Below are 11,681 nucleotides of genomic sequence, written 5' to 3'. Positions count from 1 at the left end.
CATCCATCCATCCATCCATCCCCCATCCATCCATCATCCATCCTTCTCCACCCATAACCTTCTGGGCCCTCTGGCTTTTTATTCCCTGCAGTGTCATGGGAAGGAGAAGACATCAACTTTCTCCTGAGTGCTGGCGAGTGTCAGAGACCATAATTTCTCCGGGACTGTAAGAAAACATCCCAGAGGAGCGCTGGGGACATGCACAGGGGTGGCATGTGGCCGAGGAGGGGCAGAGGGACTTGCTGTGGGGCTGGACGGGGCTACAAGCGGTGGGTAAGCTCCTGCAATGGTGTCAGTGATAGGCCGGAGCCGTCCCCCTCAGGAGCCTGCCCTAATGACCATACCTCCCCGCGGGGGACCTCTTAGAGGCTGCTTTCTCCACGGGGGCATCTCTGGGGATTAACCCTTTTAATTGGATCAGCAGCCACAGATCAGAAGCCAACATTTCGCGGTTGGTGGCATCGCCTCCCTCGCCCTGCTCCTCCTCCCTGCGTCCGTTTGCCTCTGCAGGAATCACCCCGTTTCCACCCCGAGCCGTGAAGACGGGGTTGATCGGGGGGCAGAGCCGGCGCAGCACCGTGGGACCTTTCATCCCTTGTGACACTGAGTTTGCAGGGCAGGGCTGGGCTTTCTGCGGAGGATTTCAGGGGGCTGCTCCCAGGGTGTGCAGGGATGTTCCCTGGGGACATCCCACGTGCCTCACTGTCACCTCTGCTGCAGCCCGGACCATGTGGTCACCCACCCCGTCGTGGCTGAGACCACCCTGCCCTGCCACACATAGACCCACGTGTCCCTGAGCCCTCACTAATGATTTTATGATTGTGATGATATAGGAATTTTAATGATATGACGATATAATAATTTTAATGTGATATATAGTCTTTACGATATGATGATTTAATCATTTTAACGACTCCCCTTACCCCCAGGTGGCTCAGCACCTCTGTAGTCTTTCTTTACAGCTGGGCCACCTTCCTCACAGCTTCTTAACAGGGTTTATAGCCCTGTCATTGTCCAGTTGTGCTGGTTGTGTCTCATTCCTGATCTGTTTAAGGGTTGGGAACCGAACAAAACCTTGAAATCATGACTGTTTGCACATCTGTGAGCAAGGAGAATCAGCTTGTGGTTGCAGAGATGATGCCCGGTTGGTGAAAGATGGAGCTCTCTGAGACCTCCCTGCATATCCTGGCTGATGTCCCCCCACCTCGGGCTGCCGTCCCCAGGTTTGTCTTGAATGAGCACACAGAGCAGGAGATGGGGTTTCAGCCAGCTCAGACCTTTGCTGATGTGGATAAACCCCGTGAGCAGAAAGCCAGCACCCACTGGTGGCACCACCGAGCCGGAGGAGCAGCACAGGCCTTCATGCTGTCACGTAGAGGTTGCCTCGTGTCTGGAGAGCGGAAGAACTCAGAACAAACACCCCAATGCAGTTTGTATGACACTGAGGGCTTTGGGGCTTCAAATGTCCTGTCCAAGAGAACCTGGCACGGACCCAGGCCCCCGCCGTGGCCTGAGCCAGGAGGAGAGGGGGACGTCAGTGTACCCAGCCCTTGCAAGGAGAAGGGCTCTTGCACGAAGACTGAGGTGGCATCCACAGGTTTTGCCACCCTGCCTGCATCTGCCTTGTCTCTGCCAGCATTTTGTACCTGGGTTAAACGGCTAGTTCTGAGCACCGCCGGGCAACTGCTCCATTGAGCTCACTCCCTGGGGCTTTTGCGGGAGCATCCATGCACTTGGACCATGGTAGCATCTCTCCCGTTGGAAGGGGTTTGGATCCAAGGGGCAACACAACACACAGGGGTGTTTACTGCAGCCTCCTGCCTGGGGCAGTTGTGTCCTCACCACAGTCCCCTCTCGACCCTCAGGGAGGAGATGGTGTGGTTTAATTACATGCTGCCACTGCTTCTGCAGGACCCACATCTCCTGCTGCTTCTCCTCTCAGCCCTCCTGCAATCCCTCTCTCCTCTTCCTCTGATCTGTTTCGTGCTCGATCAGTGCATCAGATATCCCACAGCTGGTGCAGCCTGTGCTGAGGCACCTTTGGTCTCTGCAGAGAGCGTTTGGGCACTGGTTCCAGTTTGGGTCCCCAGCATCAGGCAGGCAGTGACAGGCTGGACCCAGTCCAGCTGGAAGACACGCCAAAAAAGTTTTCCCCTTCAGGCTGATCAAACGCTGGAACAGGGACCAAGGGAAGGAGGGGCATCCCATCCTTGGAGAAACTCAGCCCTTGCCTGGACGCAGCCCTGAGCAACCTGATGTAACTTCAAAGCTGTCCCTGCTTGGAGCCTGAGGTTGGACCAGGGACCTCCTGGGGTCCTGTCCAACCTGAATTACCCTGTGGCTGTGTGGTCTGGGACGGATGGCAAGTCACCATCAGAAATCTTGGCTCCACTGCTGGGGTCTTAGGGGTTTTTTACGTCAGAGCCATGCTATTTCATGCTCTATTATCAGGTTAGTCAAAACACTTCTCTAAACTATATGTCTATATAATTGCCAGCTACACTCACTTCCTTGGCTCCTGCTGTTTTCCATTGCATCGGATTTTCAGTCATGCAAAATATCTACTTTCACCTTAATCTGCATGAAGCCCCCCTTCCCCGCGGGCAGCTCAGGACTGGAGGGGAAGCCAGTACCTCTCGGCTACGTTTGCTGGAGCCTTGTTCTCCACCAGGCAAGACAGAAGAGCTGGTGCTGGTGACGTGCAGCGCCCAGTTTGGGGGGGTCTCTGCACCATTAGTGTTCTGCCATGGGGAAATGAAGTCACATAAAAGAAGGTTTTGTTGGGTTTGGTGCTGCCCTGAAAGTCCTGTATGAAACCCACGGCTCTGGAGGTGTTTTCAGTTTTCAATTTTTGTCTCATAGATAAAGCATCTCCCAGTGATCTGGGATGTCTGTTCTCATATCACCTTCCCCCAGCCAAAGCCAGGGATTTCTCCCTAAAAGGTTGGGATTTATCTTAAAGTGATGCTTGCAGTCATCCAGACAGACCCACACCCCGCGCTGGGTGAGTGCTGCCCCCACACCTGCTCTCCTTTGCACATCCCTTTCTTTTTCGGCGGTGAGAAATGGAGAACCCAGCAGATGAGCCATGCTGCACAGCTCACAGGCTCTGCTCGTGCCACCGTGGACCTGTCTCCTCTCCAGACTAAACAGTCCTAATATTTCGTGTCTCTTCTCACATAGAAATGTGTCTGTAATCACTCTTTTCTCCTGTTTCTGCATCTTTTCGGATGCCAGAGCAGCTCAGGATGTACCTAATCTGCCAGGTTGTCCAAGCTGCAGGGGAAATGAGATTGCATTTCCCTGCCTCCACCTTTGTCAAAGCTTGACACCCCCGAAACTGGAAAAGAAAAAAAAAATCCCTGCAGAGAAAAGCTTTGCCAGCAAGTCAGGACTACCCGGACACTGGAAAAAGGCCCTGGCTGCCTGAAAGACGGGTGCTGAGAAAGGAGTGATGAGAAAAACAGGGAAATCCTCAGAGACCAAGGCTGGCGGGGCTGGAGCCAAAGGATGGATGGGAGGTGGGGGAAATGTGACCAGCGTGGCACCACCACAGCCCTGGGGGGCTCTTTCCTCTGCCCTGGACGTGTTACGTGGCCATCCCCAAATGAGGGGTTTCCAAAGGGAAAAGCAGGACAAACCGATGGTATAAAGGAGCTGGTAGAGCATCATCCTGCAGCACTCGTGGTCCTCCTGCCCTGCGGGATGCAGGGAGCTGCCCACGCTGCCTCCAGATGCCCTTTCCAGTGCACTGGGATGGTGTTTCTTGCTCTTTTATTTTTTTTTATTTTTTATTTTATTTTGCCCACGAGACCACACAGTCCCCAGCAGACATCCCTGTTTGTACAGGCTGGATAAATCCGAAGGAAACTGCTCACGAGTCCTTCTCACCAGCATTGCCAAAAGACCATGATTCAGTGCTTTTTTTTTGGGCAGAAATTAATTAGTTCAGGCCCATCACAATTATCTAACTCAATGAGCACAACAATAACCCACTGTTTAAAGGCTGTTCATGGCCATTTAGCACCATCTGGGTCGTCTGATCAGGGGCTTTGAAAACAGTTGAAAATGAAGTAAGAAGGATTGCTTGGCCCGGACGCCCCTTTTTGCCTCCCAGCTGCACAGACAATGAAAATAATCCTGATAGACCCATTAGACACAGGCAGAGGGACTGCGGAGCAAACATCACCCCATATCTTGCTCTGCCCCTCTCAGCTGGAGGTCAATGTCCCCAAAAGTGAAAGTGGTGGCCTTGGACGGAGAAAGGGAGAAGAGCTTGGCCACGTGTCCAAATGGCAAAGAGCTCTGCCCTGGACATGCTCCTCTGCAAGCTTTGGGGGTTGAGTTTGAGTGGGGGAAGCTTGAGGCATCCCCCTGGAAAGGTTGGGGGGTGCAGAGGTCTCTGCTGCTGCTCAGGACTTGGACTACTTTGGAGATGGAGCAGTTTCGTGTGGGCACTGGAGGATGGATTTGAGGGTTTGCCAAGTCGGGCTTGGGCTTCCCCCAAGCTGGGAAGGCAGTGGGGAGCACTGTTGATTTTGAAGAGCGAGTGTCTGTCTGCTCACCATGTCCCAATCTGCCCTGAGAGGGACTCAGAACCTGCTGGAAATTCAGGACAGACTCATCCTTGGGTGGCCACCTGAGGAATGAGGCTCCTCATGTCATCTAAGTTAGGAGATGCCACAGCTGACAGCCCCTGTGCACCCTCCACGGCCCTCCCAGCAGCCAACCTCCAGGTCCCACAGTCCCTCCAGTAGCTGGCTTGGGCCTCCCAGTCCCACCAGTCCCATATCACAGCCCCTCCCAGTTTCTTCACTATCCATCCCAGACTGACAGTTTCTCCAACGCCCGGCAGTGACCTGTGGCCTGACCATGTTGCTGGCACCCAGATCCCCAAACACAGGACAGAGCCATGGATCTTAGTGAAGAAATGGGGTCTAATTAATGAGACAAAAACTGCGCTGATTTGGGACAAGTCCCTCTGCTTAGACAGAACTGCCCCATTTATCTCCTTATCCCTCTGTTTTCACACGCTTGTTTGTCCCCAAACCTCCTTCACCCCTTCCTTTGCCCACTGTTGGTCCATCCCCTCAACATTGTCTTCTACAGTCACCAAATGCTCTTCCCTTGGGGTCTCAGCCCCTTCCTTCATCCTCATGCTCAGGCATGAATCCCTGGGGCCCACCAAACCCCTTCCTACATCATGGGAGGAGCAGTGGTGGCACCGTGAACTTCTCCATCCCCCAGCACCACCACCTTGTACCAGCCACACTGTTTCCCCCAGGCTGGGGGGGTCTGGCTGTGGGTGGGGTCTTGGGTAGGAGCAACACACGGATTTATAGCCCTGGTTTTGCTGCAGTCTCTGCAGTGCAACACGCTCGCTGTGCCCATGGGATCTGGGTGTCTGGCCACGCCTGGTGGAGGCTGTGCTGAGCACAGACACTACCACGTCTTCTGCAGAGAGGGCGCCCGGCTTTCTACCTCTGCCATAGCCACAGGAGCACTGATGTGGGACATATCTTACTCCACGGAGCACTACCGTGGCCACCACAACTTGCACCAGGAACTTTGCCAGCTGGAGGCATCAACTGCTTCTCATCAACGGGGCAGTTGCTTGCATGACTGGCCAGCAGCGTGATTTGTGCTCAGATCTGGCCATACGTCTCCTCAGGGTAGACTGGACATCTCTGAAACGTGGTTGTGTGACAGATTTTTGATCTGGAGGGGCCCAGAAGGGTGGATTTTGAGTGGCCAGAGGAAGACAACTAACCTTCTTTGCCCTGGGAAGGTGCATGTCTCAGCTGGGCTGAGGTGGTGAGGTTCAACCCATGGGCTGGAATGGGCACCACGGCTTCTTGCAGTGGCCAAGAATGAGTTCAAAAGGGGACAGAGACCAAGTGATGGAAGGGGCTGCTGTGGAATGTGGCTGTCCAGTGGCATGAGCTCTGCCCTTGCAGCACCATTTCTCCCTGAGGGTCACTGGGGGAAGCCAGCGTGACTGGCCTGGGAGGGGACATTGCGTTTGGACATGCTTTTTGGCTAGAGGATCCCACTCATGGTGTCCCAGGGCACCTGGTGAGGCAAGGGGACACATGTCTCAAGGGTTTTCCCAGGTCCTGAGCATCAGGGCGAACGTGGCAGCGTGCCTTGGACGCTGATTCATGGTACAGCTGTCCCGATGGCTTCCTTCCCCCTCAGCACCCCATCTCACCAGTTTCGTCCAGCAGCCCTGGAAGGAGATTGTTCTTCTCTGCAGGGGGATGAACAACATCGTTGCCAACCCCTTGTCCCTCTTGCACCATCCTGCAGCTGCCCTGCAGCACAAGAGAGGTCTTCTCCTCCCATGGGACGGAAAAAATGGTCTTTGAAGAGAGTGGCCATGCTAAGGACGTGTGTGTGTGAGCGATCCATATCAGCAGGAGTCCTGCTTGCCCTGGGAAGGGGGGTCTCCATCTCCTAAATGGTGCCTGCGATCGCTGTTTACAACAGAAAATGAGATGTTTCTTCATGTTTGTGCTCAGCAATGGTTCTTCCAGGCACTGTTAGGGGTTGGAGCAGGCTGGGCTCTTGGCATGGGGTTCCCATCAAGCAGCGCAAAGACTGCTGAGGTCTGGGTGGGAGGTCGTTTTCATCAGTTGGTCCTGTTGCTGCTATGCCATGCATCTCTCATTTTTTCATGACATGAAGACTCACATTTTAGGAAAGATCCCATCTGGTTGCCCTCTAGGACTTGGACCTGCTTGGAGAAAGCTGAACATGTCACCATGGGCTTGCGTACTGGCTCTGGGCAGGTGGGAACCCATCGCCCGTTCCCAGCCCAACCGCAAGCTCAGCTCTCGTCCCAGGGGAGGAAGGTCCTAGGAGCCCACTCCCATGGTTGGGAGCTGGCTCTTGCCTGTCTCCATGTCTCTCCCACCCTGGGTGGCAGGGCCACTGGCTGCTGGAGCCTCAGGGTGGTTATTCCCCCAGGGACAGCTGCGGTGAGATGGGTCGGGGGTGCAGGAAGGGCAAAACCTCAGCACCCAACCTCCAACCTCGCTGCTCCAACCTCAGCATTTCTGCAAACAAAGGGAACCACAAGATATTAAACCTCTCGGTCCAGAGCGGGATGGACAGGCAGGTCTCCAAGAAACCGATCTAGATGGGAAATGTAGGCAAGTGTGTCTGCCCGCCCCCCACCTACCATGTCAGTGTCCATCCAAACAGGCCAAATACAGGGTTTTTAATTATTTTTTTTTTCCCTGCATGGCTCTATAGCTGGTTTTTGCTTGGTGCCGAGTGCTCCAGGCTGCAGCTTGCACAGGAAAACCTGGTAAAGCAGAGTTTTACTCCCCGGGGGGCTGCCCCAGACAGCAAGAGGGGTTTGGCAGGGGGCTGCAGAGCGACCCACTGAGATTCCTCCGAACCCCATCAGGCTTCCGGCTCCCGTTCCGTGGCAGGAGGATCGGCACTAAATAACGAACAGAAACATTGATCCCCTTCCAGGCTGCTTTTAGCACGTCCCGAGAAGTTACACAGACACTGGTGCAGGCACCTTCTCCTCCTCGGCAGAGTGAGGAAATCTGGAACCTACTGACGTATCAGCCCAGACGTGACACAGAGATGCACATTGTCCTTTCCTCGATGACCTTCCTTGGAAGTCAGGAAGACCCAGTTGCACAAGGAGTGAAGGCTTTCAATACGTGATGATAGCTGCATCAATACGTGATGAGGCTATTAGCGATCGTTACCTGGGCCAAGAGGTTTCCAGGGGAAAACTGCAAATTACTTTGCTCACTTTCCAAGATGGATTATTGGCATTTGAAGCTGAATGTGAATCACCAAAATCAACAAAAGAGGCCGGTTAGAGGTGAATATAACTTGGCCCTTCATCTAAATGACCACCAGCCTGTGATAGATACCCAAAATTACTAGAACAAGCTCTCCAGGGAGGGCTCATCTGCCAATAAGCGAGAGATCGTGTGACTGCTGCTGGGTTTCCAGCTCAGGTTTGCCAACCTCTGACCCAGGGTGACCAGATCCCCAAAGGCATTTGGGTGCCTCTTGCCCTTGAAACCTGCCCTGTAGATCTAAACAGCTCTGGTGAAAATTGGGGCGCACCAGAATCAGTTTTGTCCTTCATGTTGGCATGGCCAAGGTTTAACCCTCCGCATCCAAAAGGATTTTGAGGAAGGTTTTGTCTTTGAAATGGCAATTTAACCCTTTCAAGCTGGTCCTTGCCTTGGAGGAATCGTTTTCCTGTGACCCAAATCTTGAGTTTTACCTCTCTTCCTCGGCCAGGCAGCATGTGTGCTGGTTGGGAAGTGGAAATCGGGGTTGACTTGGCTGCTGACTGCCTTCCAAGGGACTTGGTGCCCCTTGGGGTCATGTTGCAGGTCCTCGGTGAAGACAAATGCTGAGCTGAACGTGGACAAGTGATGGGAGCTGGGACTTGCAGCCACAGCTTGGTTGTAGCTCATTGCTCTTCCTTTTTATGAGACCAGCAGTAGAGTAGCCCGATGTCCATGTGGGGCTCCAAAACAAGCCTTGGCTGATGCTCTTACCAGTCCCGGGGTCCCCTTTCCCAGGGGGGATAGTCCCTCCTCCCTTGTGAAGTTTTTCACCCCCGGGGAGCAGCCGTGCTCCCCACACCTGGTCTGGGGAAGAGGGATAACGTCATCCGCAGCTCCTTGGCACAAAAGCGATTGCAAAATACCAGCCAGCAGGCCAGAAGAGAGGCCAGCTGGGGGAAAACTTATGGGTGAGCCCCGCGCCAAGTCTCCCAGCCGGGAATTGGTGGGGAGGGCTCAGGCTCTGCTTTTCACAGAGCTTGCGGTTTTATTCCCTTTACACCAAGGTAAGGGGAGGGAGGAGGCATCTCTTGCAACCAAAAATCCCTGGGATTTTGTTCTTCAAACATCTTGGTTTGGGGATAGTCCAGTGGGATACGTCAGTGGAAGATTTTTGGGAAGTGACATCCCAGTGTCCCTGTGGGATGGATTCAGCAGGGCTGGGGTGCCCCGTGACACTGTGCATGCTCCTCTCCCATGTCCTCCTCTTCTTCCCTCTCTCCTCTGTTTTTTTTAGACATCCTAGAGCTTTTTTAGAGGCCCAACAGAGTGTTGTGATGGTTCATGAAGCTCTCCAGGCTTTGCCAGGAGCTCCAGCCCTTGCTCTGAATCTGCTCCCCTCTCCAGCCCGTGGTCCCTGCTGGGAGAGGTGGGATCTTGGGGAGCAGATGCTGCTGCTTGGGGGGTTTACTCCCTGCAGTGAATTTTGAAGTTGCTGCTTAGCCCGCTGGAGGGGAGCATGCAGACAACCCCCCCACCAGCCTTGCCTCCCCAAATTGAGGGAAAACACAAGAAACAGGGCGAGTGGGAGATGCCCCTTCCTTGGGGTGTCCCCCTGGTTCCTAGCAGGGGATGGGTCAGGGCTTGAAGGTGGAGGTCACACCCAAACCCATTGTGCTCAATAGCCGCCGGCAGCTCCATGCACTCACCTGGTCCCTGTTTGAACACACCCAGAATTTTGGCCTCCACAAGGTCTTGCAGAAGGTCTGAATTCACAGCTACAACCTGTTGGCCCCTAATTACTCCTGATTTGCATCTGAGTAGGTAAGACCCCCAGCACTTGGAGATTTGTTTAGAAATGCTGTCTTATTTTTTACAATGTTTCTGAGTTTCCATCTCAAAAAGCATTTTCAGGCTTTTTTCCAGCCTGGTGAGGTGTCATGGGGGGATGTCTGACCCACCCAGGACACCAAAATGCTGTTTCTCACCCCGCAGAAACCAAATTTTTCTCTCTAGCACTGGGCTCTGGCTGAGGATCTGGCAAGTCCTGGCATGGCAAAAGCTTTTTAACAGCGTTAGAGCAGCTTTATCCACCCAACCGGCAATGCTGGCGCGGGATGGACCATCCCTGGGCCACGGTGGGCAGCACTGCAGAGCCAGTGGGAGCGGGCACGTCCCCTCCTTTGGCAGTGGCAAGGATTTGTGTGCCTCCAAACCCACTCACCAGCACCCCCTTTCTGCTCCACCCCTGGGCAGGGAAGAGGGTTTGCTTTTGGGGCCAAAGCACCCAAAATCCCGCTCTGGCCACCACTACTGGAGAGCATCACCTCCAGGCAAAGGATGAGAAGATGATGGGGACCATCAGTGTGGATCAGGTTCAACCCGACCTCCAGCTGTGTGCACGGCGGGCGAGGAGGGGTGGGATACACTGGGATTTTAGAAAAGTTTTTGACAACACCTCCACTAGCATCCTCATGGCCAAAACCGGGGAGCTATGGAGCGGTAGGGACACCCCTACAGCAGGTATCCCTGGTATACAAGGCTGGGAGAGGGTGAGGATGGCTGAGGGTGCTGTTGTTGGGCTCCTTCCCACCCAGATTTACTCCTAAATTCTTTTTGGAAGTGCAGCCCCATGCTGAGCACCAGGGAACATGGTGAGTGGGGTAGAGGGCTGGAGAGATATGGTCCCTTGAGATGGGCCATGTGGGACAGGAGGAATGCCAGAAATCCATCGTTATAACAATAATCTTGTTTGAATATTATTATTTAAAATGTACGGTGAGGATGGCTGCCCGAGCAGAAGAGATTGTGGTGGGTGAGCAGGAGCTGGAGCAGGAGCAGTGACGGAGGAGAAGAATGATGATGATGATGATGATGATGAGAATCAGATCTGCTCTTGGATAAACAAGTCAAAACTCTTCAAAACCCCAGATTTAGCAAGCTGGGTGACCCCCAAATTTAGCAGGACACTGTGAGCGGGTGCTGTGGTGGTTATGTGACAGTGTGCCATGGCAGTGGGTGTCAGCGGGTGTCACCAGGGGCTGGGTGCTGAGTGCAGCCCCCAGGCCCATGGAAACGACTCCCCAGAACCTGCCAACAGCCCCCTGGCACCGGTAACATGAAAGGGAGGTGGAGGAAATTTAATTCCCCAGGGGTGGGATGCTCTGTCCCAACTCCATTGCACCCCAGCATCCCCTGATGGGTGTTTCGGCCCCCCGGAGGGTGAGGCTGGGACTGTGGGGTGATTGTTTCACTGCTGGAGTTACAAGATCATCCCTGTGAGTTAATTCCTGCCCTCTCGTGCCTTGGCATGGGACAGGCATCGTGTGGCACGCAGCCAGACCCCCTGTGACATCGTGCCTGTGGCGAAGGGTGAGGAGGGAGCTGCATCGGCAACAGCCACGCCAGGGACCCTGTCCGGGGGCTGCGTCCCCTCCCTGGGGGGGGCCTGGGGACAGTGGAGCAGTCACTGGGGATCGTGGTTGGGATGCAGGGGAATTAGAGCCAGTGTGGGGCTGACATCCTGGACTGGGGGGGGCTCATGCCTCTGCCTGCCTCCCCAAGTGGCTCTGCCCTTGCTGGGGTGTTTCAAGAGCCATGGACGGGCCTGGGGATGGGGCTCAGCCCCCGGGACACACTCATGGCGGCCCTGCGCACCACAGGAGACCTGGGAAGAGCAGGGATGTCCCTGGGGGGGGGGCTGGGACCTCAGAGCTGGTCCCTCGTCCCTCCCCCAAACAGACACAGGTCTCCAAACTGGGGGGGGACCAATCCCCACAAGCATCCCTGTCAGTGGGGATGGCATGATGGTCCACCAGGAGCTGGTGCTGAGCTCTGCCATCTCCAGGCTCAAGCATCCCCTTCTGGGTGCAGGGCAGGGTGATACCCTTGTGCCAGCCCCCCCCCCCAACC

The sequence above is a fragment of the Athene cunicularia genome, assembly GCF_003259725.1.
Source record: "Athene cunicularia isolate RWA chromosome 1 unlocalized genomic scaffold, athCun1 chr1_part1, whole genome shotgun sequence".
Classification (NCBI taxonomy): domain Eukaryota; kingdom Metazoa; phylum Chordata; class Aves; order Strigiformes; family Strigidae; genus Athene; species Athene cunicularia.
This window is presented reverse-complemented; position numbering follows the sequence as displayed.